At 40.2% G+C, this 16397-nt stretch overlaps 2 long non-coding RNA genes across 2 annotated transcripts; both read right to left on the bottom strand.

Annotated features, from left to right (window-relative positions):
* Positions 1-7999: 7999 nt before the first annotated feature.
* On the bottom strand, positions 8000-9103 carry LOC103640980 (uncharacterized). Its single transcript, XR_559971.3, has 3 exons — positions 8965-9103; positions 8495-8565; positions 8000-8362 (listed from the first exon to the last, which is right to left on the bottom strand). It is a non-coding gene; the product is annotated as an uncharacterized lncRNA (long non-coding RNA).
* Positions 9104-9234: 131 nt separating this feature from the next.
* Positions 9235-10890, bottom strand: LOC103640979 (uncharacterized). Its single transcript, XR_559970.2, has 4 exons — positions 10803-10890; positions 10208-10396; positions 10054-10124; positions 9235-9305 (listed from the first exon to the last, which is right to left on the bottom strand). It is a non-coding gene; the product is annotated as an uncharacterized lncRNA (long non-coding RNA).
* Positions 10891-16397: the final 5507 nt, after the last annotated feature.

Genomic DNA, 16397 nt, shown 5'->3' with positions numbered 1-16397 from the left:
AGGTTTGTATCCACAGGATTGGGCATACTCTTTAAGCTCTTCTATTTCAGCTTTTGTTAGATGTTCTCCAACTAAGTTTTGGAACGCGAAGGCTTCGTTTTCTGAAGCTTCATCAGCAATTTCTTTTCCTTTCTTTGACGCTGCGGTCACGGCCTCTTTGGCAGCAGTGGTAGCTTCTTCTGCAGCCATGTCTAGCAGCATTTGGTCAATATGTTCAATTGTGCTCTCCAAATTCAAATCTTCAGCTGAGGTAACTTCGGCGGCTGCGGCCTCCGAAGGTGCAATTTTAATATCTGCCCCCTCTGCAGCCGCTCGTGTTTTTTGGGCCGAAGCTCTGGGCGGCATTTTGTCAATTACCTCTGTCACGGTAATGATTCTTTGTTTCTTTGCCTTGATTGTTTTCCTCGATTTCTCGGGCTCCTTGTCCTTCTGAAAAAACTTTGTCAGTTGAGGACCCAGTGGACTTAGCTTCGCAGGTAAGGATTCAGTCATTACCTTCAGAATTTCCTCAACAACAGCAGCAGAAGGTGATGCGGGGGTTTCTTCTGCTTCGGACATTTGTTGCTTCGGAGAAGAAGCTTTCCTTTTCTTCGGAATTTTCTTCTTTATTGGCTCTTTTTCACCTTCATCTAAGGCTTCAGTTACCCTTTTCCTTTTTTGGCCTCCGGCACCTTTGTTCAGATTTTCGTAGTCTGGGTATTCGAAACCCAAGGCGTCCAACACTCGATTTAGCCTTCGTTTCGGACGGGTGCCGAAGGGTGCGGTCATCAATTGATCTTCCTTTTTGGAATAATTGCCAAGTATCTCGTTGCACATCACTTCAATCGTATCCAGCCACTCTTGGCAAGGAGTTTTAAAGTATTTCTTAAATTTGAAGTAGTAAGGCAAACGTACAAGTTCACCTTTTTTCTTCTCCTCCTTCAGCTTCGGCATTTCCCACTCTTTTACACTAGGAAAAACCTTGAAAGCCAAGAATTCCTGGACCAGGTCCCTTGTACTGATATTCTCTGCAATTATTTTGAATTCATACATTGCCTTTTGAGTCGGACCCTCTGGTAACATGTGGCACTGGGGGCGGGTTTCTCCGAAGGTCAGTTCAAGTGGACTTTGCACAAGCTTTTCTTTATCATCATCAACCTTAACATAGAACCATTCTGATTTCCACCCTGCTGCCCATTTGCTTCGGTAGCTGATCACAGGATACTTCGTAGTTTTCCGATAAGCAAAATTATAGCAACCAAAATTGTCATGTAATCCATCCTTTCTAGCCTTTGTCTGATAGTGCAGTTCGTGAACTCGGCAAAAGCTGTCCGCAAATGGTTCCACCGCCTGGCTTCGGAGTGCCCAGATATAAACACTAAGCCTAACGATAGCGTTAGGGGTTAGCTGGTGAAAATAGATTCCGAAATTCTTCAGTATCTCTGCAATAATCCCATGAAGGGGGAATCTTAATCCAGCCTTTAGGAAGCTTTTAAAAATAACAATTTCATCTTTCTCCGGCTTTGGGGTAGTCTCTTCTCCCCCGAAGCGTAATAGCTTCTTTTGATTTTCAGTAAAATAGCCTGACTTTACCATCTTGGACAGATCAGCCTTCGAAACAGTAGATTTCCCGAAGTCCAAATGGCTGGGTTTGCTTGGCGTGGCAAGGTGATAATCATCTTCGGGGTCAGTTTCCTCAGCATCTTCTCCTTCTGCTTCAGCGATTGCTTGCTCTGCATCATCAATAGGAATCTTTTCCGAAGTCACTAGCCCGGATCGTTGCATGGCTTCGGAGATAGGGACAGTCTCCGAAGCTTCAGTTTCGTCCCCCTCACGCTCAACCCTAGCGGTAGAATGGACTCTGGCCATTTAACTGTGAACTTGTGAAGCTTTAATACTTTTTTCCTCCGAAGCAGGCTTCAAGATGGAGCTTCGTTCGATTCTGACAAACAAGCTTCGGCGACGGTTAAAAATTTTGGCAGCAAAACAGTGCAAATAGCAGTAAATGCTGTGGTAACTTCACACCTACTCGTCTGTTTATATAGTGCCGCAGGTAAGAAGGCGAAGCGCCAGAAGTTTTACACCAGGCGGACACCCGCTCGCACTCGCTGTACGGTGGACCGCAGAGACCGAACAGTAACTCTGCAAGGTGGGGCCGCTACGCGCAGGGAGATTGAATCGTTTCTCGACAACGAGCTCAGGGAAGGTGTTTTTGAGACCTTCGGCGCTCCGAAGCTTAAGAAACTTTTTTCACGGATCAAGCTCGTTACGAAAAACGATCTAGCACCGCGAAAGGGGCTACTGTTGGGTCTATGCTTCGTCGCCGAAGGTCTTATAGAAAGAAGTGATCCTTGGATGAAGCTGTTTTGTATAAGATAGCCGAAGGTTCCTCTTCGTAAAGCTTCGGCATTACAAACCGACTTAAAGATAGAATGACCTTTTAGTCCATAAAGGTCTGAGTCAATGTTGTAAGTTTTTATAAGGGGCATACTTGTAATTCCTCACAGGCTGTGTCTTGTGCCTATAAATAGTGAACAGTATTCCGTTACTGTTCACGCATTCTGGTATTTGCAATCGCATCTCTCGGAATACAACCTTTGTCAAGGCATAGGTATCATTGTATTTAATGATTCAATATATTAAGTGAATATAATATAATGCATCTGTGAATCATTCATCCATTTTATACCTCTTATTTTGCATTATCTTACAATGTTTATTGAAAGTTTATTACGAAGGTTCAACTTCGTAATAAAACTCTTATCAACCTTCGTCCAAGACCCATTATCCTCAAAGGAATAATGCTTCACGGACGAAGGACAGTATCATTTAACATTTTATGTTGCCTTGTTCTTAATTCATAGCATTTGAGAACAAGTCTCCAACACCTCACATAACATAACATCATCGCATCATTTCGCATAGCATAAGCATCATACATCATGTTGCATATGGCACAAGAGGTGGACACAATATTAATCTACAGAAGAACGTTTTGAAAAAAGGGAAAAATCATAATGTCACAAGGAGATACATTATTGATCTTCGGAGGTGTAGCTTCGGAAAATATTTTCACGAAGCCTGGATATTATTCATCAGAACACTGGATATTGTTGAAAAATTCTTCTTCACGAAGCATGAAAAGAAGGGAAGGTGTTTTTTCGTCAAAGACTCAAAAGCGGTACGTGTAAAGTTTCATGCATCGTAAAGAATTGAGCAATAAAAACAGGTATATTACATTCAGGGTTACAAAATGTTACAATATATTACATTTCAGAAGTTTTTACAATAATACTTAATCCTCTCTCAAAACGACTTCTGCAGCCTCGTTCAGGAGCCGATTGACGACTTCGTCCATAATAGCTTCAGCCATCTTTTTTATTTCATCGTCTCCTTTCGGCTGAGGGCCCGAAGACGCTTTAGCAGAATCTGAAGTAGGACAGGATACGGCTACATTGCTATTACAAATTGCAAACGAATCTTAAAACCTAAAATTACAACACAATAAAAACTATTAGATAATACCTAATTGACCTTCGGGCTCTGCGCTCTTCTCAGCAGCCTCAGCTACTTCTCTAGCATCGTGAATGCCCTTTTCGCTTTTTTGAATAATTTCTCGGGCCATTTCTCGGCCACCATTATCCCATATATCGGTGAAAAATTTTCCACCAACCATGCTAGCTTCGGCCGATGGATCCTTTGCATCTTCGAAGGACAAAGCACCTTCGGATTGCGCTAAAATCTTTACATGTTCGCAGCCTTTTTTCTCTAAAATGGTGGCAATTCCTCTGGCACCCGAGAAAGCACATATATCTCCACGGCTATTTAAAATTTCTTCGAAGGCTTCAGCTTCGTGGTCGATCCATTCGATGGGACCTTCGGGATTGCCTCTCGTAAAGTTTTCCTCACTTGAGAATGCGCCGACCCTGGCGAAGCTAGCCTTTAACTTCTTAACACACTCTATAGATTTGTTATAGCATCTCTTCTTGAACGACCGAAGCTCTTCAACAGTTCCTTCTAAGTGATCTGCCCATTGGTCGCTGAGTTCTCGGTTTGTTTCTTCAAGTATGCGTTCTTCCTTGGCTCTGGCCAGTTGTTTCTGAAGATCTTCAATTTCGCGCTTCTGAGCTTCAGCTTGACCTTTAAAAGCAGCTTCGTCTTCCTTTATTTTATTTATCAATGAGTGTAATATTTTATCTTTTTCGAGACCTTCGTTCCTCAGTTCAATTACTTCGGAACGAAGGTTGCTCAGGGCTATAGTACACCCTTCGTCTTCAGCATCTTTCTGTGCCCTGAGGGCATTGCTAAGTATCAGGCCCTGCAAAGAGAAATATGTGTGCGTCAATAGGTTTAAACAAACAAAAAATTTTGGTCTCAACAAAAAATGCAAAGATCCCATTTGTTGCACCTTCAAGCTATTATATGCCAGGCTGTCGGCCAAATCATTTTTCGATAGCACTGAGAGCCCGTCTTCCAGTGTTGGGAATCCGAAGCTCTTGCTCATCTCCCGACAAACAGAAATCTCTTTGCTGTCAGGGAGACAATACAAAAAGTCTTCTTCTCCACTACCATTGAATATTAATGCCCCCTTTGGATACTTCAGTTTTTGGGCGTAAAGTTGGGCCTCTTGTTTTTCTTTTTCTGATAATTGTTTCCCCGAAGCATGGCGAATAATATAATCAAGGACTTTGGGGGATGCTTCGGGGGCAGCAGCACTGATTTCTTCAACAAAAGTTGGCTCTGTTATTTTTTCTTCCTCCAATTCCAGGGATTTTATCTTCGTGGGTTCTGAGGACCCAGCTTCGGCTTCAGTTTCTTCCGCTGGAGCTTTAGTATCAGAGACTTCAGTTTTTTCTTCGGGGATGACAACAGTCTCCTTCGGAGGTGTGCTTGAAGATTTAATTGTCTCCAGAACATCTAGCACATTGACCATTCTCTTCCTTTTCGGAGTCACTGCTGGCACCTTTTGGTTTTTTACTATCTCAATATTTGCTGCATGACTCAAAACTTCTGATGTTTTTGATCCCTCAGTTGCTTCTTTTACTTCTTCCATTTTTTCTGTGGACGGCGCTTCGGCCTTCTCTTTCGTTTCTGATAACAAAATCTTTGGTTTTTCCAATTCTATCTTTGTTGGCACTTCGGCCGTTTCTGCGACTTCTGGCAGCAAGGTTGGCTCGGTTGGTTTTTCAGCTTCGGTGGCCGAAGAGGTTTCTCCGGTAAACTCAGGCACCGAAGCTGGTTCAATATAGCGCGGCCGATGTGTGAGGACCTTTATCTTCTTTCTTTTCGGTTCTGGCTCGCTAGGAGCAGTTGCAGCTTCTTCTTTTGCAGAGGTTGTGTTTTTTCTCTTCTGCCTTCGAATGGGATTGCAATAGTCAGGGTAGACAAACCCGATTGCATCAAATACCCGATTCAGCCTCTTCTTTTTTCGGCCTCCGAAGGCTGCTGACATTGCAGTATCTTCGGCCTTCGAATAAGCCCCAAGCAGTTCATCACTTAAATTTTCAATACTTTTTTAACCAGTCATCATCTGGCTCAACGAATTTATCTCCAAACTTAAAAGTGTACTTCAGCCTGATAAGTCCACCTTCGTCGGCCTCCTTTATGGTTTCCTGCGGCATTTCCCATTTCTCCGCGAGCGGCCATACCCTGAAGGCAATATGCTCTTGTACTAAATCTCTAGTTCCAATAAAAGAACAGATAACACCGAAGGCTCTCTGGCATTCTTCGGCAGCTTCATTCATTTCAACCTTCGGCCTCCGAAGGCCGAAGCTCTGCCAAATAGGGCGCATAATTATACCTTTGATATCTTCTCGTGTTTTCAGATCATTTTTCACATAAAACCATTCTGTCATCCAGTCGCCGGGCTATCTCTTCCGAAAGGTTGGCACGGGACAACTTGACCCAGACCGAGAAACAAAATTGTAGCAGCCAAAGTTATTGTGATACTGTTCCTTACCCCAAGGTTTTGTCTCATATGATAATTCGTGTATGTTGCAGAAGCTTTTCGCATCAGGTTCCAGACCTTGGCTTCTCACGGCCCATACGAAGATATTCAGCCTTATAATTGCTTCGGGGGTGAGTTGATGAAGATAGACTTCAAACATTTTCAGCACCTCCACGACGAAGCTGCTCAAGGGAAATCGCAGCCCAGCTTTCAAAAAGCTTCGGAACACTACGACTTCATTTTCTTCAGGGTGTGGACAAGTCTTCTCCCCTTCGTCGGCCCTCACAACGGACAAATCCCGGAAATACCTTCCTCTCATGTTGACAAGATGATTCTCTTTGATAGTTGATTTACCATAAACTGAATGGCTTGGTCGCCAGGGGCGATCTTCGGAGTCTTCACCACCGCTGTCCACATCATAGCTGTCGCTGTCACCAGTATCCTCAGACAAACCTTCTAGAATCTCCTTGGTGATTTTTTCTGTGTTGGTCTTCGACATCGCTATAAGAAACCCCAAGTTTTTCTTTTCGTCAAGACTCAGCTTCATCTCAGCAGCAGCCTTCTTATCTGCAGACATCTTCGGAAACACTAAAAAACTGTTTTCAAAGCCGAAGCTTCAAAACTAAAAGCTCAGCAAATCTTAGTGCACAAAAGCTAAAAATTGAGTGAGCGAGAGCAGATGGCAAGAGAGCGTGCCAAATGAGTTTGCGGTATGACCGTATTTATACGCCCAGTGCGTTGAAAATTGAAAGATCCCGCTTGTCAGTGAATGTTGCTATTCTAGCAAAGGGAAGGTGTTTTTTCGGACCTTCGGCGTAAAGCCTTCGTCCATGTCGCAATCTAAATTTATTATTTTAAACAAATTAATATTGCGAGGGGCTACTGTTGGGGGCCTTCGGCTTACGAAGGTCCTCAAAAACAAGATTTAACAGTGTTTCTGGAGTATAATGTGTGAACAGGTACCTTCGGACTCAAGTCAGTATCGTGGCAGAAGAAGACCAGAATAATACGAAGGTCGATACAGCGCCGAAGATGTGAGCAGGAAAGCTTCGGCGTGGTAGCAGAAAATGAAACCGACTTAGAGATGAAAAGGCCATTCAGACCTCGATAGACTACTATAGAATTATTATCAAATGTAAAGGGCATGAATGTAATTTTGTATGGGCTGTGTCCCGTGCCTATAAATAGGTGAACAGTACCCCCGTACTGGACACGCTGACTTGGCATTCGCTTTTTGCGTCATGCTTGTACTATCATCTCCTTCAAGTTGAAGGTACATTTGTAATTCAACGATATTTCTGTTTATACATGATAATAATATTTAATTGTTTATGCTGTCTTTTATATTCCTTACAATTCATCCTTCGTCGCTGTATAATGAATTTATGAAGGTACGCCCTTCATAACCTTCGTCCGAAAACCATTATATCCTAAGGGAAATAATGCTTCCAAGGACGAAGGACTTTAACGATTAACATTTTCTATGTTGCCTTGTTCTTGACTCATAGCATTTGAGAACAAGTCCCCAACAACGCTATTCCAAATCTGAAAATTCAGAATTCAGCCAGCTAACAGTCCAAAGCATGTCACAACAAAACAGCTCTCACAACACTAAATTCTAGATTCACTAAAGCATGTTAGGCGCTGGAAGATGCAAAGTGATGTAACAAAGAGAGGGAAGTTTCAGTAGGGTCTAACAACCTTCCTCACCATGTCAGGCGCTGGAAGATTTACAGATTGGAAACGACTGACTAGGCATGTAAAGTCTTAACATAAATATAACAAAAGAGCATATAACTGAAACAAATGACTGTGTATGTAAAGTCTTAACATAAATACAGCAGTTCAATGTCTCAAATATATGGCATCAAATCCTCCATGGTACAACGATTTAACAATGACTTACCAGTTGCTTACAAAGTTTTTGGAAGCCACACAACTTGACCAGACCCTCTTAACAGCTGAGCATCATATTGAGAACACCATGGTAAACGGCTCGAAAATTTAAACAATAGACAAGTCAGTTTTCACACTCTTCATGCATATAGACAATTTAAACAGTAGACAAGTCAGTTTTTCCAAATGACAAAATTTCATTTGTGTGTGTGTTTGAATCTGATTTTGCAGAACTCAGGTTGTGAACTCAGGGCTACACATAGATCACCTGAAGGGTCCAGTTTAATTTGAAACAGATTATCCATTTGAAGCCTATCTATATTGCCTATTATAACCACAATAATTAATTAGATGGATAGATAATGGTATAGCTATTCTGCATAACAGGGATTCTTGGATTCAGGCATTTGTTATACTCAAACTTTCAGATTTGCATAGCACTGCATATGGCATGTGCATAAAAAGGCATAATTTGAAACAGATAACCCAACTGCTGTCAAAAATGGTGATGCAGCTTCTGTGTCCCACCTTTTCTGCTGCCTAAAACATGCAACATGCAACTGAAGAATCATAAATGGAATTTTCAGCAGGATAGAAACCATGCATCCTCGATAGGCACACTATTCTATTATAAAAGGATAAAAAAGGTAGGATCATATGGACATATGGTACCTTGTTGAAGTTAAATACGATGTCAAGCTCGCATACATTCTTGAAGCATTTGTCCAATGTTTCAACAAACACTGTGTACGAGACAAAGTTAGTATAGAGTAATCAATCTCCTAGAACCAGAGCTGATAAGTCCTTTTAGACAAAAGGAAGACAAAATAAGTCTTCAGTTATAGTGAAGTCCAAAGTGAAAATTTTTAGTAGCTATAAGAATTGATGGACAGAGAAGAAAGTTGAGAACGTGCTAGTGTAGTTACATCAAAATTTGTAGGTACTTCATAACAGAAAAAATAATGCATCAAATACAGAATAAAAATGTTAAATACAAGGGTGATTGAATACTGAAATAAGCACAATAAATAGCTAATATTTATGCAGTAAGACAGGCCGAACAGGTGAATGGCATGAATATAATGTGTTCTCTTAGAAAAGTGAGAAAGCTATCCTCTTTCATCAATAAGCCATTGGGTTACCTTGTACGAGGTCGAGCATGGCAAGCTCATTCTCAGAGATATCAAAGACAAAAACAAAGTATAGTGTGGCCAAATGCTTGTAGACCATTTTTGTTCCCTGCAAAGCGCAAAAAAAGAAAATCATATCTTTGGAACCTTCATCAACTCTTTTGATAATATGAGCAAATTAACCTAGATAGATTGGCTTAACCATTGGGCAGTTAGCACAAGGAGACAAATGGCATCTAACCTATTAACTTTTTTCCATTCATTAATTGGTAGCATTTATCACATCACTCATTGTGTTAGCCCACTTGATTTTCTCCTGAATTTGATGCAACAGGCTATCTGATGTTCCCAACCTGAACAATGTTGCATTTTCATCAGAACTTGTAACAATGTATTTTAATTTCCATGACTTTCAGCTCATATCGCACAAAAAAGAATGAGTAGCCATAATATATGGATAGATTGCTACAAAATAAATCAGCAAAGCATCCGAAATCACTACCATATGATCTTACTTAGAAAAGGAAGTTGATATTATCTATTTCCAGTTTAACAATAATACCATCATAACAGAAGAAACAATACACATATATCAACTAGAAAGGAATAAAACTTAACATAAAACAATATTATACATTAATTTAGAGTGTTACTCAAACAGACCATGGCTTTTAGAGAACAATACGGTACACAAAGTTTTATCACATCATGATCTAGTCACGTAAAACAGGGTTAAAAGCATCGACCCTTGATCACGGACCTTGGTATACGGGGTCATTTTCAACCCTGCAGTGTAAAAACCTCTCACAAGTGGCCTGCCACATTCCTTGACCCAAGAACTTCGTGATGTGACTATAAACATGGTCATCATGAAGACACCAAGAGTAGGGCAAATAATCAATAGAAAAATAAACATAACAGAAAAAGAAGTCGTCTCATGGCAAACAAACCACAATATGACATCATAACGTTGTACATGAGAAATAAAATTAAATGGCAATTACCAAAACAAGCATTCACATTTTTAGAAGTGGAAAAGTTGTATTAGGCAAGCATGCACATTTACTGTATGTAGAAAATTTCTTAAATAAGCATACAAACCAGTCAGATAAGATCTCTATCATGTTGTTTAGCTGATCAGGTGTAAGATCTCTTCCAGCTGCAAATTGTACCTAAAACGAATGCAGTATGCAGATAAAAATATCATTGGATAGATAGATAATGATGCTGCAGATACAGGCTGCAAGCATCTTACTTCAAAGCATCTTCTCAGCTGATCTAGTTTGCCTCTGACAATACCCTACATGAACATGCATAATCTTCAAGTTCTCTTACGTTGGAAACATCCAACTCTTGCATACATGCACTCATTGATTAGAAAATCTTCGAGTTCTCTTACGTTGGAAACATCCAACTCTTGCATGAGCTGATCATATGGTAGTATCTGAAGAAAAAATTATAGTAAAAAAAGGAGTACATTAGAATTCTGTAGGAAAATATAGTATGGAATAGAAAGTAAAAGATTTTGCTACAAGAACGCTTATCCCAATGTTAAACTAAGAATAATATAGGTCCCTGTATTTCATAGATTTGGCGTACATATAAGGTTAATTTTTCAGCCTTTGGTTAACTGATTGACTAAAGAAAATAACACTTTCCCCCTTCAGAATTGGTTCCTACTAGGCTACTACACAGAAAGAACAAAGAGGATTAAGAAACCTACATAACAAGATGGGTAGCTACCATTTACATGGCTGCAACTGATAGCTACAAATAATCATACCTTTGTGTCATTGGCATGCTACAGATGATTGCTCCAGGTATTAGACAAGTTCTGTCAGAATTTGTACCTTAGTTGACTCTGCCAGAGTTAGCACACTGAGTTGCTTTAGCTTTCGGACCTGGTCAGGCAACAATGTTGGAAGGGATCCCGAATTACCTAAACTTGCATAAAGATACATTAGCAAACAAAAAATGTGCATATCTTGCTATATAGAAGTACCAATAAGTAAGCCAAACTTAGGCATTAACTACTAAATAATAAATAATATGCACACTGACAGCAACAATATATCAAACAAGCAGAAAAATCCAGAAATGACAAGTGGAGTGCACAGTAGATATAAGCCCACAAAACACAAATATGTCCATGCCTTATTTATATGAACAGTTAAATGAACATTCATAGTAGTTGGTAAAAAGGTGAATTCATCTCAATAGCTCAACCTCTGTTCGCTAGCATGACAGTTTGACATGTGATGTGTTCTCAGTTTGTTGACAAGAAATAAAACTTTAAATTTGAACCATCAGCAACATTCTCTAAAATGTATGATCTCAACAATTGTATCATATATTTAAATATAACACAGATAAACAGAGCAAACTAATGACACATGACAGTTCCGAATACTCTTACTGCAACACAGATAAGCCGGATAAAATACAGAGCACAATTGTACAAAAAATGATTGGACTCCATACGATTCAGACAAAACACACGCTACTAAAGTATTTGAGTAACTTGAACCACAACCAATCATGTATATTTGATGTTCAGATAACTCAATATAGTGAAAACAATACTTTGCAAAATTCAGATTTAAAGAACAAAGACCACAAAAACTGCACATGAATACAGCTAGCTCTAAACAAATTAACACAGAAAATATTTGGTAACTAAATCCACCATTATATCTAACTAATCCTAGTGAGATACTAAAAACATGAGAACAGGGCACCACTGCATACAGGAATAGATCTTATAGCAGTCCAGTTGATTGTATTGGCACAGGGAACAGATGTTCTGACAAATCGACAAGTTGAACCTACAGACCCATTTTGAGATGAAAGATTGTCCTTTAATATCCACATGTAGTTGAAAGGTTTCTATTTCTCGTGAGTGGATCCACACAAAAGATTGGAAATAAAACTGAACCGCTTTACAAATTGACAAGGTAAATCGCTAAATTAGGATAAATAAAGGCTTGGCGATCGCTCCTGAAAAAAGACAGGGACTATGTCCCCTGGGAACTTTCAGAGTAACAAGCATGGATTGAAGCTTCCACTGTCGTGATCACCAGATTCAAGCTTCCATGGCTGGCAGATACAGATACCCCGAGCTGGGTTCACTCGCTGGACTGGCCTGTGAATCTGAGGATGAATTCCGCGACGAGGACAACCATCGAAGTTCAGGGCCGCCGCACCGAAGTTGGTCACCTTGGATCTCGGATCTTGGTGCGGCTCGGTGTAAGGAAATGCGTAGACTTTGGTGTCGGGCTCCTGCCTCCTAGGGCTGTGGCCGCCGCCAAGCCTCGGGTAGCAAATGAGTGCATAGCATTGGCGGCAGATGGGCGCGCGGTAGGTGGCAACTCCGGCGCTCGGCGGCGGCTATGCGGGCTTCGTTGCGGGCGGGCGGTGTAACACCCTAAAAAATAAACCATTTTTATCCAAATATGGTATGTCCTATGGATGATCGGAGGCCGTAGATGTATTGATCTCATCAAGATGATTCCGATCAATCACTAGTTTGCCTTGTTTGGAGTCCGGATGAGTCTTTTTGAGTGCCGGTTGATCTGAGCCATTGAATATTAGGATTGTGGAAGTTTTCTTCTATTTATACCTCCCTAACCCTAGAAGCCACGTCCTCCCACCCCTAGCAGCCGTCACCCTTTTGTGCCTTGCCCCAAGAGAAGAGAGGAAGAAAAAAGAAGAGAAGAGAGGGGAGATGAGGGCATACCGTCGCCCATCATCGTCGTTCCTCTCCAAGAATTGGTGGCTACACTCCGGATCATGCCTAGTACATCTTTCTTCTTCGATGAAGGCAAGTGAATGTAGCAGTGGTTGCTACCGTTTTGACTTGTTGTTTTTTTATCGCCTACGCTCTAATATTCAGAATTATGGAATTCTTTCATAATTGAACTCTATGGTGATGCTTTACTTGCTTGTATTATACTGATGCTCAATCATATATTGATGATGATTATGGTTCGAGTATGACCCATGAGATTAATTTACACCTCTGAAGGCAGATAAAGTATTATTTGAGGTTTGTATTGTATCTGAAGGAAGTGAAGTATATTGATAAATGCAGCATGCCATATGCATTACATTATTCATTTGCATATGAAGTTTGGTCGTGACCTATGGTCCGACCGTACCGGTACAACTTAGCATCGTACGTTGCCCGAGGAGGGGTACGATGCGGCTTCATACCCTTAGAGGTATGAAGGCAGAGGACATATGCATTGCATTTATATGCATTCATTGAAGTGATATTAGCAGATGATGTGGTTTTATACTCTCAGAGGTATGCGGGGAGATGACCTACACATTGCATTCCTATGCATACATTGAAGTGATATCTGCAGGTATTGTTGACGCAGGGAAGGGTTATACAACCTATTGTGGTTGTTTGAGGAAATGAGATGGTATTGGTTATATTGGGACTATTGAGTTCTATATCTACAAGTATTTCTAATCTCAATTGGGATTCCTTTAAAATGTTGTTTAATTCAATTTGTGGTTTAAATATCTCGTCAAAATAATTTGCTTGCTGAGATGTATCATCTCACTCTTGCATTACTCAATGCAGGTATTTGATTCATGTTGGGAATGAGGGAAGTAGCAGCACGTCCACCTTCACTATTATAATAACGCTGCCCAGTTGCAGCCATGATTTAATTAGAAACTCGATGTCAAATGATGTTTGTTTTTTTCTAGTCGTGTGCACTGGTTAATTCAGTTCATGTTGTTATGTTTAACTTTCCTTTGCTAGCATATTAATAATGCTTAGTATGTTTTTTGTCATGATATATGTTTATACACTGTTGCCCCTCGTTTATGCAATCTCTCAAAGGAGATGCTGCCGAAATTTTATATATGGATGTCAGATGTGTAGTTCAGTAGCATTCCGGGGTGTTTGTGGACTCTGGGGTGTTACAGTTGGTATCAAAGCATAGGCTTTAGATTCTTGGCAATTTGAAGATAAATTTGATACACTTGCACATAGAGGAAGGGTATGGGTTCAAATATCTTTGATATATATTAGTGTCTTTGAAGTGCAGATGACAATAATTTCACCCCTCCCTATTCTTTTACGGTGATTTGGTAAGTTGTTTATGACTTAATGCCTAATATGTTTTATCTCTAAATCTTTATATTGTTTTATTAATGCGATTGATATCGCTGGTCTTTGGTAAGATCGAAGTTGTTATTATGCTTGTGATATACAAGTATGCCTATGTTGTTTTCATCGTGTTTTTCGTGGTTGAGTTTTATTGCAATAATATTGTTATATATGCTTGATTGTGGATGTTCCTAAGAGGAGTGTGAATTGCGTGTTTTGGGTTACAAGGTAACCATCAATTTGAATTTAAGTTGTTGAGTGGTTGGTGGATAGTTCCAACTATTTTTGCAAAGAATGATTGTTTATGTCGAGAAACCAGTTCTGAAAGAAATGAATATTGATACTTTTATATGAATTTTGGGGAAGTCTTTACATAGCCAGAATGGCTTACATGTCTCTCTTCTATTGTGTGTTTTAGTAGCCACAAAGCCTAGAGGTGGTTTAAAGTGGTTGCATGTTAGTCATGCTAGTTGTAGAATAAATCTCTGTTTTTCTTGATCCATTGATTATGTATTAATACGTTGAGGATCAGATGGTTCTCTCCCCGATGCATGCTGGTGGAGCCATTGTTGGACCACCTATCTATTGGTTTGAATGAAGTCATTGCCTAGCCTTGAGTTGGTTGTGTCTGGTTAGTCACCTATTCCTAAATGATGTGGTTTTTACAACAACTTCAGATGTTTGTCAAATGTGTGGAGGATTACGGGGTTATTATTGACCTCGTATATCTGGTACTTTGAGTGCATCATATGATAGAATGAAATGTAAGTTTCTGAACTACAGTAGATGAAGACTTATATTATTTGTAGGTTAACCTTACTAGTTTGGTTATTTTTCTTAGTTGAGTTGTTGGATGAAGTATAGAGACATTGGTTAAGCAAGTATTGTGTTGTTGTTGTGCTATCAATGCTCTTTGTGGAGTTTTTGGCATTTCTTCGATGAAATGTGTCGCGCAAAATGTTATGGGCTTCTTGTCGGCTTTATTGCTCCATTAGTTCTGTAGACTTTCTCCCTTTTGTGGGGTGCAAAGAATGTTAGATTACATGATTATCTTTTCATGATGGCAAGAACGGGGTTTAGGAAGATTAGGAGTTTTGTTTCAATAGAACTACTTGTTTTGTGGTGCTGTGAAGTGAGGTGTTTGATCTTCATATACGTTCATCTGGTGTGGATGTTTTACCATTGAATTAAAATGAATTGTTGAAGTTGGTAAGGGTTGTGCTTAGTGCATATTACCCCTTCATAAAAGAGTGTGGTTTTAAGACATTGATGCTGATGTATGGCTGCATCCAAATTCGATGTTGTGAAATCATAGTGTTGATCGCATCTATGACTTGCTTTGAGCTTCATTGCAGGTTGTTTCATGCTTGTTGTCAGGTTGTGTAGCTTCCTTAGACCATTAGTCCGAGGTAGAAGTTCTTGTGTTGATTAATACCAATAATGGACTCATGTTTTGAATGGTGGTGCTATTTGGGGTACCTTGGATGTTTTGCTTGGAGTGGTCGAATTCGAGGACGAATTCTTTTTAAGGGGGGTAGAATGTAACACCCTAAAAAATAAACCATTTTTATCCAAATATGGTATGTCCTATGGATGATCGGAGGCCGTAGATGTATTGATCTCATCAAGATGATTCCGATCAATCACTAGTTTGCCTTGTTTGGAGTCCGGATGAGTCTTTTTGAGTGCCGGTTGATCTGAGCCATTGAATATTAGGATTGTGGAAGTTTTCTTCTATTTATACCTCCCTAACCCTAGAAGCCACGTCCTCCCACCCCTAGCAGCCGTCACCCTTTTGTGCCTTGCCCCAAGAGAAGAGAGGAAGAAAAAAGAAGAGAAGAGAGGGGAGATGAGGGCATACCGTCGCCCATCATCGTCGTTCCTCTCCAAGAATTGGTGGCTACACTCCGGATCATGCCTAGTACATCTTTCTTCTTCGATGAAGGCAAGTGAATGTAGCAGTGGTTGCTACCGTTTTGACTTGTTGTTTTTTTATCGCCTACGCTCTAATATTCAGAATTATGGAATTCTTTCATAATTGAACTCTATGGTGATGCTTTACTTGCTTGTATTATACTGATGCTCAATCATATATTGATGATGATTATGGTTCGAGTATGACCCATGAGATTAATTTACACCTCTGAAGGCAGATAAAGTATTATTTGAGGTTTGTATTGTATCTGAAGGAAGTGAAGTATATTGATAAATGCAGCATGCCATATGCATTACATTATTCATTTGCATCTGAAGTTTGGTCGTGACCTATGGTCCGACCGTACCGGTACAACTTAGCATCGTACGTTGCCCGAGGAGGGGT

Source organism: Zea mays, chromosome 10, assembly GCF_902167145.1.
Source record: "Zea mays cultivar B73 chromosome 10, Zm-B73-REFERENCE-NAM-5.0, whole genome shotgun sequence".
Lineage (NCBI taxonomy): Eukaryota > Viridiplantae > Streptophyta > Magnoliopsida > Poales > Poaceae > Zea > Zea mays.
This window is presented reverse-complemented; position numbering and strand designations above follow the sequence as displayed.